This window comes from Dendropsophus ebraccatus, unplaced genomic scaffold, assembly GCF_027789765.1.
Source record: "Dendropsophus ebraccatus isolate aDenEbr1 unplaced genomic scaffold, aDenEbr1.pat pat_scaffold_1002_ctg1, whole genome shotgun sequence".
In the NCBI taxonomy this organism is placed as follows: Eukaryota; Metazoa; Chordata; class Amphibia; order Anura; family Hylidae; genus Dendropsophus; species Dendropsophus ebraccatus.
The window spans coordinates 44,191-59,999 of record NW_027208418.1 but is presented as its reverse complement, the minus strand read 5'-3'; the positions used below and the strand labels follow the sequence as shown (position 1 = coordinate 59,999).

The window sequence follows — 15,809 nt, the reverse complement described above, 5'->3', positions numbered from 1 at the left end:
GCACTTGCTTTAAAAAGATTTCCTGAATTAGAAAACTATTTCTTCAAGAAACAGTGCTGCTCCTTGCCAGTGGTTGGGTCTGGTATTGCAGATTGGGGGTGTTAAAGGGGTAACTTAGAATTAGACAAAAACATAGCTGCTTCAGTCTTAAAGAGGATGTACCACCAGGTATGTCCTCTTTAACCTGACCCAGGGATAGAACAGCGCCGTCACGGGGAAGCCTGTGGCACGGGCCTTTTTTCGAACCGCGGCCCAGTTCCCCTGTACAGCGCCGTTCTTTCCATGGTTACCGGCCGGTGCTCAAGCACTGGAGGAAGGTCGGCCCGCCCCCAGTGGGAGGGAATTCCCTCCCCTCTATGACGCGGCTCCGTAAGAATCAAAGGAGCCGCGCCATGGGAGCGGGCCGACCTTCCTCCAGTGCTTGAGCGCCGGCCGGTAACCATGGAAAGAACAGCGCCGTACATGGGAACTGGGCCGCGGTTCGAAAAACTGCCTGTGACGGCGCTGTTCTATCCCTGCGTCAGGTTAAAGAGGATGTACCTGGTGCTCTACATTGGTATGTCATTAACATAGCAATCCATCTGCACTACAACATGTCCTTTCCTTTTGCGCTTAGATCATGACCCTATACACATGTACAGATGTGTGACTGGGGCCATTGATTAACATTGGTCCTATGTTCTGTTCGCAGTTACGTGTGAATAAGGCCTAAGTATAAGCTGACTGACTTTAGATTTTTCCTGTAGTTTTGGCTCTCGCACCTCAGTGCTTCACTTTCACAAACATTACATACCTATATATTTTTATGTGGACTGTGAGGTTATACATAGCCCCCATAGGGGAGTGTAAAGTGTTAATTGTCAGGGACATGTGGTGGCACACAATTGGCTGTTGTCTGGTCTGGCTATGGGGTGGTGACCCAGAGATGACCCGCATCTCTCCCCCTCCATCAGTATGTGCCACAAGGAGCGGAGCTGTAGTTGTCAGTCTCCGGAGACAAGTAACACCATTCATGTCCTGTGTAATGTCATACTGTATACCCACAGTCTGTGCCGCCCTTTCTTCTCCCAGCAGGTGGCAGCGGAGCAGAAATGGGGAACCGTCTGCCCTCCAGCTGTTGCAAAACTACCGTTCCCATCGTGCCTGGACAGCCAGATCTTTAGCTTCGGCTGTCCGGGCCTGATGGGAATGGTAGTTTTGCAACAGCTGAAGAGCTGACTGTTCCCCATCCCTGCCATATAGCAAATCATAGACATCTTATCAGAGATTCCTAAAGTGTAAGGAACATGATATCTGGTTAGATGAGAGGCCAGATTACTGATTTTACATGGTGACTCTCCAGAGGGACATGTAACACCATCTACTAGGTTGTGACTTCTAGTAGGTGTAATGTAGCCGGTGTTGGCCGTCACCCAGTATGTGTAGCACTAGGAAGAGGTTGGCTAGAATTTTTATGAACTTCTCTAGAGGGTGATTTTATTTTAGCCGGGCCTCGTGCACACGGTGTGGTGCCGATAAGATGGACTCGTGCCCTCTGCTCCTTCACCCCGGCACGGCTTAGATAAATACGCCCAGTCAGCATTCTTACCATCACTGCTGGATTTAGAAACCTGCTCCCAGTCTTGTGAAATGCAAGACACCATCCAGTGCCTGGTATTTGACTTCTATGGGGTTACTCTCTATACTACAGAGTGTGACGTCAGCGGAGGGTGGTGTGTCCCGCTGACTGAGCCCCCCCTTCCCCCACAGCTGAGATTTATGGCCGTCATTGTGGGTCTCCTCTTACAGACATACCCAGCAGCAGCAGCTGTGTATGCAGCGGAAACCTCAGCATGTGGCCTCATTGCAGACAGTAGTAAATGGAAGTTCAGCTGTTTATATGAAAGATTGAGTGACCTAGTAAACTCATCACTTAGAGAGTCCTTCACATGCTCTGTAAGGGTATGTGCACACAATGGAATTTGGGTGGAAATTTTAAGCAGCGTCCACGCGGCGGTCTCCACATGAAGTTCCGCCTGTCCCATAGACTCAATGTCAATTCTTTGGGTGGACAGCATATTGAGCGTCAGAATATCATTGAGGCAGGCGGAACTTCAAGCGGAGACTGACGCTCAAACTCCGCTTGAAATTTTTAAATTCTGTAGTGTGCACATACCCTTAGAAAGTGTTCTGATTGGGCAGGGGTTACAAAGCTGTTGTTTTTTAGGGCTTTAAAATGGCCTATCCTTATATTGGTGGCGATCCAACTTCAATTAGTTTGAGGGGGCTGCAATGCCTGGAAAAAAACAGGCACAGCTCCATATATTGTGTAGTAGCTGTACCGGGTACTGCAGCCTCCTCATTATCAGGCACAGCTCCATATATTGTGTAGTGGCTTTACCAGGTACTGCAGCCTCCTCATTATCAGGCACAGCTCCATATATTGTGTAGTGGCTGTACCAGGTACTGCAGCCTCCTCATTATCAGGCACAGCTCCATATATTGTGTAGTGGCTGTGTCAAGTACCACACCGATGCCAATTCAGCCCTCTTTACATCAGATATCAGGCACAGCAACTCAGCATGTGCAGCGCTGTGCCTGGTAAACGGTAGAGTCCGCAGTGCTTAGGTGATCCTAGTGGCCCCTTTATTCAGCTGATCTGTGCGGATGTCAGCACTCGGATACAGATAACATCATACACATGATTGTTGTTGTTTTGATATATGTACAGATTACCTAACGTTGCCATTTTCTTTTCCAGCCCAATGGTCGCCCTGTGGAGCTGTCAGAGGAGGTGGCGGTCCCTGCTGTAAAAAAGGAAAGTCCAAAGCAGCCTATTGATGCAGAAAAGAAAAATGAGAAGGTAACTTCCCTTGAGTCCTCTATAATGGCTGTTCCTGACATTTCTCACTGCAGCTACATTGTGAGTAAAAGAACTACATGAAACAACCCTATGTGGTGCCCTCTGTCAGTACAGTGAAGAGGGAAGCTCAGCTTTGTCTTCTCTAATCCAGTAGTTTTAATGCCAGCCCAATACCCCAGTGTATATAGCTTCACATAGGGTCCACACTCTGCCCCCCAGACTGTACATGAAGTCAGATAAGTCATATACCCTGGCATTTTATACTGGTGAATAGTCATAACCTAAGGTCTGACTTCATCTGCCATTGTTACACCATCCATAGTGACCCATTATAGAATATCACCCCTCAGCCTGCATATAATGTCTTTACAACTACAGATGATTTGACTTTTAAATATTCATTTTCTAAGATAAAGAAGAACAAAAAGAAACCAAAGGCGGATACGAAACAAACACAATCATCAGCCAGCCAAGATAAAAAGAAGCCGAGGAAGGTGAGCCAGGATCACTACTTATAATGAGTACACTGTCATTCTGTATCTCTCCACAGCAAAAGGTGCTTTCTGACTTGTTACTGATGGATAGTCTGGAAATGGTACGTGAAACATTACAAGAAAGTTGTCACATCATTAGGTAACCGGGTCTTCAGGTACTCAGGAAGATTGAGCCAGGTGTCTCGTTGTCACTTGCCAGTTTCTGCAGGAGATGTGGCTGGTTCTGCATTAGACACACACCTGCACCTGTTGCTTTGGGTATTTAGCAGACTACAGTCATTAGAGACAGAACTTTATTGTCTGCCTTGCAGAATCTGCTGGTTGCTCCACTTTTAGATATTATCTGATAACTTAGTTATTACCTCTCAAGTACAATGCACTGCTCTCAGCAACCCATCAGCATTCTGGTTTTATCTTTAGACTCCATATTCCAACATGAAAACCTTTGGATGCCTGCAGCCTACTACATGTTATGTACATGGAGTTGACTAAAGATGCAGTATAAAGATGAGTGAACCTCGAGCACACTTGGATTCATCTGAACTGGAACACTCTGCATTTGATGAAGATGGATGCAGCCTTGAAGCTGAGTCGAAAACATGGATACAGCCATAGGCCATGAGCTGTATCCATGCTTTCCAGGACTCCCTAGGACTGCATCCAACTTCATCCATTAATAAATGCCAATCAAAATCAAATGCTGCACCCTTGGGTCTGGATGAACCAGAGTGCACTCCGGGTTCACTCATCTCTAATGCTGTACCTAGGGACAATGCTGAGCTCTCTAGTGGTAGGCAGGGGGTTTGGAGCCTTATCGTAACTTCCAACCACTATAGAAATTAAAAATGTTGCACTGAATTCTTCTCCAGAATATACCTCCAGATTATATGATGTAAAGGCATTGTGCAGCAGCAGTTACGCTTTCTGCTTTTAGTTAAAAAATGTAAGAAAGTAGGTGACAACCTTACATTTTTATTTTATAGGGAACTGGGAAACCAAAATCAGTAACAAGGAAAAAAGGCAACAGCGCAAACGTGACAAAGGAGCGGACGGTGATGTAGGCACGTCCGATAACGCCACCTCAACAGTCGAAGCCTACTCGGTTATACCAACACAGTTTACAAACGTCCGAAAATCTAAAGGTCATTGTCTTATTTTTTTTTTTTTTTTTTTTACTTTTTAGTCAGAGGACTTTGTTAGAAACTGTGAATCACTTTTACTGTTGTAAAATGTTACCTGATCTCTGTAGCCACTCTCTGGATAGGTCCATGCATTACAGGCAGTATTCTGGTGTCAGTAGGCACTGTGTAGTGGAGGTGACGGAGAGAGCTACAAGGCCACAGGTTGGGACCACTGCTATAGATTGTAGTCTAAACTGCTGGTCAGTGGTGGAGGCTCCCCGTGTATTGTGGAACTGAAGAATCTTATGTAGAATAATTTGAATATTTTTAAATCATGGTTGCAATGCATTCAAGATCAGCACGTCAGCCTGATATTACTTCTCAGACATGAATACATCATAATAGTGTACTTCTATGTATTTACTTTGTGTGCGCTTGACAGGCCAAAGTGAAGCTTCTGCGCTGAATGGAAGCAGCTGGAACGAGAAGCCAACAAAAGTGATTCCCTCCCAGCTAGTGGAAGAAAAATGGGTGACCGCTACCAATACAGCAGGCAAGAAAAAAGCTGAAGCCTGCACTTGGAAGCAGGAAACCGTAGACTCTAATGGAAAAGAATGGGGAGCACCATGGAGCGAGCGTTCAATCTTCCCTGCGATGGGTAATAAGCTTTCAGTGGTGCTGTGTTTCATTTCTTAACCCCTGCCAAAATATTTCCAACTTTTTCCCTATAAATATAGTAAGAAGCTCCATGTGCACTTCAAAGAAACTTGAGCAGTCTTGTCTTACCAGCAACAGAAATGACCGTTTATTAATGCGCTCTTCGTGTGTCACAAGCAATGTATATTTCTTATTTCACATTTCAACCCCTGTGGTTCTATATCAAGGAATCTGTAGTGAGAAACTGTAAAAATAGGTACCTGGTCACAGAGACAGTAATTTATACCACATCTTCAGTATAACTTAATGTTACATGCAGAAAAGTAGGAGAACAGGTGGAACTTGACATGTGATATAACTAGGGATGGTCCGAACCTGCCGAGGTTCAGGTTCGGCTGAACCTGAATGCTCGGCATCGGATTACCGTTGTCTGCCCGCTCCGTGCAGCGGGCGGATACAGCGGGAGGACCGCCTAGAAAACTGGGATACAGCCTATGGCTATGGCTGTATCCCAGTTTTCCAGGCGTTCCTTCCGCTTGATCCGCCCGCTGCACGGAGCGGGCAGACAACGGTAATCATTGCGGATGGTTCGGGTTCGTACGAACTCGGTTCGGACCATCCCTAGATGTAGCGTATACTGTATGATTCAACACACAAACAAAGTAAAGGAATCCACCAGTGTTTTATGTGCTGTAAGAACAAGAAGTATGGCTGGTACAAAATACCATTGTGGGGAGATAGGGATATTTAAAATGATACTAGGTCCCAAGGTGTTCTTTCAGTGATACAGGGGGGTGTATTGTACATCATAATAGCCAGATATACTGTCCTTTGGTTGCTAATACTGATAAATGTAATACAATAGTAGAAGCTAATTGGGGATGGCAGTCCCGTAGGCCTAGGAAAGGCATTGGAGATTGCTGCTGAATGCAGTGGGCAGTCGCTGGGTATTGGATGAGCGTGCACTTTAACAGCACCGCAATGTATAGTTATGTCATGGTGCTTAATCGTTTCCTGGATGCAAGAATAAGTACTGCAGAGAGTCTAGAAAGAAAAAAACAAAGCACAGATACATATACACTGTCCATTTTACAGAACTTTTATTACATGTTTCAAACTTGTGGCCCTCCAGCTGTTGTAGAACTTCAGTGTGCATCGTGCCTGGACAGATAAACCTTTGGCTGTCCAGGCATGATGGGAATTGTAGTTTTTCAACAGCTGGAGGGCAGCAAGTTTGACACGCCTGTCTTAAGGGAATGCCTGCATCACATCGTCATTGTGACTTTATAGTAACTTTTTTTTTTATTGGTCTCTTTGTCAGCCACATGGCCCAGTGTGGACTCAAGACTGAATTCATCCGAACAAAGACCACCATTCTCCACCATTGGATTAAACAATGCTGTTTCTGGTATGTTGAGTAATAATTTTATTGCCGTATCTTGGAGAGGGGATAAGTGTAAAGAGTGGGACGTTTCCCTTTAAATTGGACAGAATATGCGAGCTTGAAGTCATGTTTGATGTACATTTGGTTGGGATTATTCTGTTAACAGAGAGAAATACAATAATACAAATACAGTAGCACATGTGCAGAGTTGTGACTGATGTGCTACATATCCTACAACAAGGCCTGCACTAACTTGTACGCAAACTGTAACCAGAACAAAAGGCAAACCCCATAATGCACTTGTGGTAAAGATATGATATGCCTGCCATGGTTACTTACCAAAATTTCTCTCCTCTTATTTAAAGCTGCAGTCAATGATTCAGTTCCTCAGAAAAGTGCAGCTGATAGCCAATGGGAAGTAACCCCTGCAGAGCCCAGCATTGATGATGAATGGTCTGGCCTGAGTATGTATAGACTAGTTTTTTTGTTTTTGTTTTTTTGCTACAGTGTATATTTGTAAAGACACAAACTGAGAACTCTTACCAAAGGGTAGAATACTCTCAGCAACAGTGACGGGGTTGCTCAGTTTATATTTACAAAGAAGGTTAGGACTCACTAATAGTGTTGAGCTGACTTGCTGAACTGTTTTTTTTTTTGGCAATGTTCTCTAATCTGAAAGCTAAGCATTTGACTCCCAGCATCTTGAGAAATTGGATGCAGCCCTGGGGAGTCCTGGAAAACATGGATACAGCCATATGCAAACAGTTCGGGAAGTCTCAACACTACTCACTAATTATATTTTTGCTTATTATGTTAGGGCTCTGTTTACATCACTGGTTCATACACCTGACCTGTAGCCCTGACACATTGGTTCATACACCTGACCTGTAGCCCTGACACATTGGTTCATACACCTGACCTGTAGCCCTGACACATTGGTTCATACACCTGACCTGTAGCCCTGACACATTGGTTTATACATATAATGTGAAGGAGAAAATCCACACCAATCCACAATCACATTATATTGGATTCACCAGGGTGCACTTTAATCCACTTGCTCCCGCTTGGATACCCACCCTTAACTAACAAGTCAACTTTGGTAAGCTGATTCACTTGTGTGTTTGTGTATATATATTATCTACATTGGTTTATACACCTGACCAGTAGCCCTGACACAAGCAGCTGTACCATTTACATATGTCATATATACAGAGTCCGTTTTCCTGTATGTTCTGGTACAGTGAATGCATACTGCCCATATGTGTTCCCAAAAGGAATCTGCATCAGACCCATAAAACTTTGTCATTTATCTCAATGTCTTTACTGGACTGTGGCCTATAATTATAACCTGTGGCCTTCTAACCTGCAGATGGTATGAATTCAGCTGACCCCAGTTCTGACTGGAATGCACCAGCCGAGGAGTGGGGCAACTATGGAGAAGAGGAATCTGCACCCGGTCCACAGAATGAGGAGCCCGAGCAGGAAGTTCCTAAGGTAACCTTTATTTATCTTCATATTTCACATGGAACAGCTGCAGGTGATATCTGTATTCAATATGCAGCGTTCTATAAAATGACTACATGACTTAGACAAAGACTGACCTGTATTGTGTTTATTTCACATTATATTGTTGTTTTACACATCAGCATTAAAGGTCTAGTGCGGTGCTACACATTTATTCACTAAATAACACACCTTACAAAGTTATACAACTTTGTAATGTGTGTTATTTAAGTAAATGGCCCCCTTCCCCATGTTGCCCCACCCCCGGAAGTGTTTTGCATTATACTCACTGAATTACTGTCGACCCCGGACGCCATCTTGGGACAATATGTAATCTTCAGGAGGCCGGCCGGACCGCTCCAGCCCTCCCTCATGCCGGCCCCCCTCTGGCGTATCATCAGCTGCTCAGCCGCGATTGGCTTAGAGTAACAATGACTACATGACTTAGACAAAGATCGAACTGTATTGTGTTTATTTCACATTATATTGATGTTTTACACATCAGCATTAAAGGGGAGTGCGGTGATACACATTTATGCACTAAACACACATTACAAAGTTGTATAACTTTGTAATGTGTATTATTTAGTGAATAAATATTGAACACTGAAGTACCCCTTTAAAGTGACTGTTATCCCTTTTCTGTATGAGGACTTCTCTACACAGCTGTCAAGCCTAAATTCTGTTGCTTTCATACCTTACTTTATTAAAGGTTTCTAGATGCTTTTTATTGGTGGATTGGGCCACCTGTGACTTCACCGTCTAGGCCGGCCCCCTTGGTGGCCATTGGAGTGGGCCTAGGCCGTTCCCAGTGGCTTTTGCGGAGGCGGGGCCTAGTCTGTAACCTGTCTATGGAACAGCAGATAACGTGAATTAGGAATTAATGTGAGAGACTCGGCAGTGAGGGAGCACAATATGGAGTGCACAGGAGGGAGGACAACAGTCTTGAGGGAATTCTGGCAATGCATGATGGGAAGTGTAGTGGGGGTCCTGCTGAAACAAAGCCCCCTCTTCCTGCATATATGGAGCAAAAGTGTGACAAAAAAGGACTACCTGTTTAGCATGTGGAATTAGCTCTTTGCTCCATTAAACATGTCTAGTTTATACTTGTTCTAGCTTTTGGACTTGGGAATTATTATAATTTTTTTTTTTGTTTCATAGGCTTCAGATGATGACAAAGATAAAGAAGAACAGGCTGGTCAATCTGCTGCTAGTGGCAAAGCTAAGAAGAAGAAGAAAAAGAAGAAGAAGCAAGGAGAGGAGTCTGGTTCTACCACACAGGTATCGGCACTGTGGTCAAACTCCAAGGGCTTTACCACACACATCCAGCCCTCTCAAGTGAATTACAGCTATGCTGCCATCTACTTATACGACAATGCAAGGACTAGAAGAAATAAACATTAAAGAGGCTCTGGTGCTTTCAGGAGCTCTAGGACCCCTGAAAACAGCTGATCAGGGGGTGCAGGGAATCAGACGCTTGCCATCTAATATTGACTGTCTGTTTTATAGTATTTTCATAGCCTGGGAAGGTTCAGACTGTGAGAATAACGGGAAAGGCTATAAACATATTAAAGTCGCACAAATTCTTATTTGAGTTCTGTAGTCAGAACTGTTTAATAACTGTCCATGGATGCATCAGATGACCAGATCTCCTGTGTGATCGGCTCTGGTCTGTGAGATGAAATGACATTGGGCAATTGCCGCCTCGTATCTGATTAACCAGTGTAATTCTTGCAACCAGTTTTTGCATATAAAATAAACTTTATGCTAATAATGTCAATGGCGTGTTTGTATAGACATGAGCGGAATTGCTGCTAATTGTTTTAGTAAATATTCTGTAGAATTGTCCATATTCAGCTTTATTTTTGTGAAGACTAACTAGAATTGTTACTGGCTATAGGATGATGATTTGTTTTTTTTTGTTTTTGTTTTTTTGTTTTCTTTTAGGAAGCAGAAAGCACAAAAGACGCTGGGGATAACAACAAGCAGAACTCTGTCCCAGCTCCTATAATCCCCACAGTAGTTGAAAAAAGTAAAGAACAGAAAGAGGTAAGTTCAAGAGTCAGATGCACAGTAATAAAACTTCACTATGTAACCAGTCCTGGTAATTTGCCTATAGTGTTTTTCTGCCCATAAATTGACATGCAGTGTGAATTTTATGCTCCCAAAGCATGTCAATTTTGTTGCCTATTGTCATCTCTCGTTTTACCAATTAATTCTATAGGGATGAAAACTGTGTGTATTCTGCATCAGACATAGATTAGCAGTGGACAAAATTGTATGCCAAGTTTGGCAGCCCTCAAACTGGAGAAGCAGCGCTCACATATGACCACTGCCCCATTCTGATGGGATGGGGTCCGTTATAGAGATCACAGTTGAGTGGGGGCCCCAGCTTTCTTACTCCTGGGTCCATAATTATCCCAAATGCTTTGGATAGCGTCTACGTTTTAATGGCGGGCTAACGCTTTTAAAGGTAATCTTTCAGGTCGGTACCAGGTCCAGAGCTACATGCACAGGACATAGGTCATAGGGAGATAAAACAAGTGCCGTCCCCAAGTGCAGATGCCGTCAGCATTTTTCCTTGGAAGCTAAAGCTATGATGAGCCACAGCAGGCAGGCCTCCTCCCCCATCTCACCCTGCCTTGACTGATTGACATACAGGCCTGAGCTGCCAGTAAATTAATTAAGATGGGGAGAGGTAGAGGAGGAGGTATGCATGCTGTGGCTCAGCATCACTTTGGTGACACTTCGGTTTCCAAGAATAAATGCTGACGGCCTTTATTTTAACTCCCTGTCACCTGTCTGCCTGTGTCTGCAGGTCTCTACCTGTTACACACCTGACAGGGTCCCATTAAAGTGAATGTACATCAAAATATATAATGAAATCATCAAATGTATATATATACATAAAAACAATCCAGATTATGGAGTCAGTGCAGCACAGTGACTTTGGCTCTAATATCATGGATGCATAGCTATACTAGACCTCTAGAATTGTTGTTAAAGATCATAGCTCTATTGTGGCTCTTTCCAGTAGTCATATGGGGGAAGTGGTAGTTTGTGATTGGGTTTATGCATGTAATTTAGACATCGGTAAATCAAAAGGGTGTTCTGAGATGGTAGTATTGATGGCCTATCCTTAGCACCTGGAAGATGAGCCACAGGTTAACCAGGATTAGTAAAACATGTCCTCTTCCATAAACAGCACTATTTTTGTCTTAAGTGTGTGTGTGGTATTGCAGCTCTGTTTCATTGACGTGAATTCTACTTGTCTGTATTACCACACACAACCTGGGGACAGAAGTGGTGCTGTATTTCACAGAAAGCAGCTGTGGTTTCCTAATTCTGGATAATCCCTTTAATGAGTAATTAACTCTTACATGAGTGACAGAATTCCTCTTAAAAAAATGTTATGAGTGCGTTTGTTTGCTTATACTGGTATGTAATCATTGTGAATTTATTGTAGAAACAAACTGTGCAGGAGACACGCCTACATACTGTATTTACTGAGGCTCCTGTACCTGCCAAGCATAACAATCCTGAGAAAAACCCTCCGCGAGCGAAGCAGCCACAGGAGTCCAACACTTCCGTTACCAAGCAAAACAGTGTGTCTCCCCCTTCAGAAGGTAATGCTCCACTCAAATTTTTCCTCAACATCATCAAGTGGCTAGGGGGGTCATTAGGGAACTATTGAATTTAAAGGGAACCAATCACACTAAAATTGGGCATAAAGGTAAGGAAACGTGCTGGTACATCAGCCAGCACGCTTCCTAACCATCCCCCTGTCCCCCCATCCCATAAACATTCAGCCTGCAAAGTTAGTAGTCACGGTGGGCGGGGTCTTTGTCAAGTAGTCTCTGGGTCCTAGGCCGGCTCCTGCGCTGTAATCACGCCCCTCCGGGCGTGTTGTAAAGCGGCGCCTGGTGACGTCACTCCGGGGGGGGGCGGCATTGCACGTCGGCCACGCCGACGTCTTTACTAAGCTGCGCATGCGCAGTACAGTGGGTGATGCCGCTGCTGTTCCACGCCGCGCAAGCGCAGTACAGCAGCGTCTTCTCAGGCTGCACTGCGCATGCGCAGCTTAGTAAAGACGTCGGCGTGGCCGACGTGCAATGCCGCCCCCCCCCGGAGTGACGTCACCAGTTTTAGTGTGTGGTTCCCTTTTAAGGGTTTATCTAGTCATAGAAAAAACATGGCTGCTTTGTTTCAGAACCAGCACCACTCCTGTCCTCTTGTTGGGTATGGGTTTTGCAGCTTAGTTCCCTTGAAGTGAATGGAGAGGAATTGTAATATCACACACAACCTGGGGACAAGGGTGGTGCTGGTTTTGCAGGAAAGTAGCTGTGCTTTTTCTAATTCCAGATAACAAAGCCGTATAGTTGAGTCAAAATTACATAGTGGCATTGTCATGACTTTTATTCTTTACTGCAAAATCCGTGGCACCCCATGTCTGAATCCTCCCTTAGAGGCTGTTTTTACAATGTGCTGTATATATATATATATATATATATATATATATATATATATATATATATATATATATATATATATATATATATATATATACATAATTATTATATATATTTATTATTTTTTTTTTTTTAATAATATTTATATTTACATTTACCCTATTCATTGGGAGATTCCGTGCACCACAAACTCAATGTGAAGCATCATTTCTTGCAGATAGATATAACTGGCCAGTTTCTAATTAAAGTCAATCTTGCTTTTCAGCTAAGTCCGAAGAAAGCTGGGAATCCCCAAAACAAGTGAAGAAGAAGAAAAAGGCCAGAAGAGAGACGTGATTTTCTTTCATCACTGGAGAAACATGTTCAGACACTCTTGAAGATTATGCTGTTTATGCAATAATTTGTGAACATGTACAGAATTTTATAACGTCTGCATTTTTAATAGTAACTGCTGTCAACATGACCTCCCTAAAGGCAGGAGGGGAATAAAAAAAAAAAAAATACTCTATTCATGGACAAGATCAAAAACCATACAGCGGCGATGGGATCGCCCAGATGATCATGTATTTGCCAACTGAGAACTTTTTAATTTGATATAGAAGAGACTTCAATTCCTGATTTTACGCAATGGTGACCTGTTTACATTCATATTGTGCCCTGTCTAGTCTCGGAGAGAGTGGAACCCGTGCTGGGCAAGTCTGTGAAACAACAGTTCTGCCATCTCATTGTTGACACTCTTCCTCATTGTCCTTCCTATTCTTTTTTTTTACTGTTGATAATAGTAATGTGACAGCCTGTCAGAGTATCATGGCACGTGTGAGCCATCAAGCAATGAGTAGGAGACTGAATTGTGATCTTGTGAATGTATGACCAGTTCCTATTATTTTATTTTTTTTTGCTTACTAGAATCATCCTCTTTTGTATTAGATTTAGCTTTATGGTGTGTTTCCTTTTTTTATCATACTGTTATGTCCCATAAATCGTAATACTTGCACTCTTAGCCATAGTGTGGCTAACATTCATGTTTTCAGTGGTGGCTGTCAGTGACAAAGCAGTATAATTTCTAGGGCTACCATTGACGATTGAGGAGGCGTCCATATTTGTAGGATAACGTGGGCGTACTGGATTCTCTGTATGGGCGTGGCGGCTTTAGACAGCTTTAATTGACGTTGTCAAGACCTCCAATAATCAGGAATGTTTTTTACTGCCTTAACCTGTAGTGTTTAGAATCATGAGCAGAATTAGTGTTTTTATAATACTGAAATACTAAAGATACATATGTAGTCCTGAGAGTAGCCCCCACCCTTGGCTTACAACCTGTCAAATCGTGTTGGTTTAAAAAAAAAAAACTAAAAAAAAGTGTGTGGGTTTCATCACCTTTTACCGGCAATGTAATTACATTTATTAAAATTTGCAGCTAACTTTGTATCTATACATTGTGCATGGTAAGATGGACATTGTAAATAGCCTTACCTAAAGCAGAACGCGAAACTACAAGACTACAAGTGCGGATCTAGATAGCCATACAATATTTATGACACCTGATCGGACATCAGAAACCGCAGTATAACAGATGTAACCAGTGCTACTGATCAGCTGTTCAATATACGCCTGTCTTATACGGTTACCCCTTCTTGAGGAACTTTCATCTGTGAGCTTTTCTGGTTCAAAAGTTTAGCACATGGTTTGGAGAGAGGTGATCATGCTACCTTTCAGTTTTAAATAAGACTTTGAGATCAAGTGTCAAGGAGGTGTTGCCAGACTACAGCGTCCATGCCTTCTCTCTCCCCCACCCTTCCCTGCCTTAATTGACATACAGGATAGTGCTGGAAGCTAAGCCCTATATGTCAATCGGGCAAGATGGGGAGGGAGAAAGCATGCACGTAGGGTTAGGCAATGCCTCCTGGACACTTGATCGGATTCTGATACAGAGATGACGGATTCCCTTTTAAAGGGGGTGTGCAGGATTAGAGAGAAGGTCTTGACTGTTTTCCAAAAACAGCACCACTGTGTTTTTGTTTTCCTTCTAATCCCAAATGTCTCCTGTAAGGTTGATCTAATACCAGTGAGATTGATGCCCGCCTGTTCACTGACTTAAAGCTAGATGTGCTTAGTGCCACATTGATGCCACCAGTCCCCAGTGAATAGACCGGCCGCACAGATGCCTTGATCATTGGCAGCAGATCATGTTTAGTATTTTCTTCTTTTTTTTCCTGGGGGGGATGAGGGGGGGAGGGCGTTAATGCTTGGACAACAGTTCCTAATTTTTACACAAATGTATTAAATATAGAGAATTCCAGTTGCAGGAACATGTCAGATGCGTTTACATGTTCAGAACATTTTGTTTAATTCAGTGATATTTCTAAGTTGATTTTGTTTAAATAAATTTGCAAATCCAGCGTGTGTCCCGGCTGTTGTATTTTTTTTTTTTTTTATGATTATTTTATATTGATTTATAAGGAGGCCTAAATCTGGAGATTAGTGACTGCTTCCTGATGTTCCATGTGGCTGTGTCGGATATTATTCAGGGTATATATGTTGTGCATTTGTAGGTTCTAGTTTTGTTGGGGGGAGGGGGTTGTGGTATAATAGTAATGCAGTGTGCACCCTTAAAGGGAGATGTGCAAAGAACTGCCATAGGGCCTACATACTATTCAGGGTAGCATTTTCTGTTTTTGCAGAAATTTCTCTGATTGTCCCATTCTCCTGGGTTTGCAGAAATCCATGCCTATTTTGCAGAAACAACCCAGTCTGATGTATGAAAGGGATTTTGGGATTCTGTAATACATTATGTAACGTTTATTTTTCCCTCATATGAATTAAAGTGTCACTATCAATGTCAATATATCAGTGTCAAATCAATAGTCCAGGCGATTTTAAGAAACGTTGTAATTGGGTTTATTAGGCAAATATGGCATTATCTGCGTTCAAAAAGCCTTTCCCCAGCCCCCCCTCCTTTCTCATCCACTTATTATCCAGAAATCCCGACTCTTACATCAGTCGAGTTGTGTCTAACCTATGGAGAGGGGAGGAGGGAGATTAGTTACCAGCAGAGAACAAAGGATTACACCAGCGTTTCCCAACCGGGGTGCCGCGGCACACTGGTGTGCCGGGAGAACCCGCCAGGGGTGCCGCGGGATCACGGTGGGAAATGTGCGCTGTCACTTTAAGCATCCCGAGAAGCTGTGGCCGCACAGCTTCTCAGGATGCACAGATCACTTTGATGTTCCGCCCGCACTGAGCAGGCAGAACATTAAAGTGAGCATAATGTAGGAGCAGGAAGTATCAGCATCCTGCTCCTACAGTCACTCCCATAGGCTGAAGGCACTTTATGCC

General features: G+C 43.4%; 1 pseudogene; it reads left to right on the top strand.

Annotated features, from left to right (window-relative positions):
- Positions 1 to 2,740: 2,740 nt before the first annotated feature.
- On the top strand, positions 2,741 to 14,871 carry LOC138774661 (protein LYRIC-like; annotated as a pseudogene).
- The last annotated feature ends 938 nt before the right edge of the window (positions 14,872 to 15,809 follow it).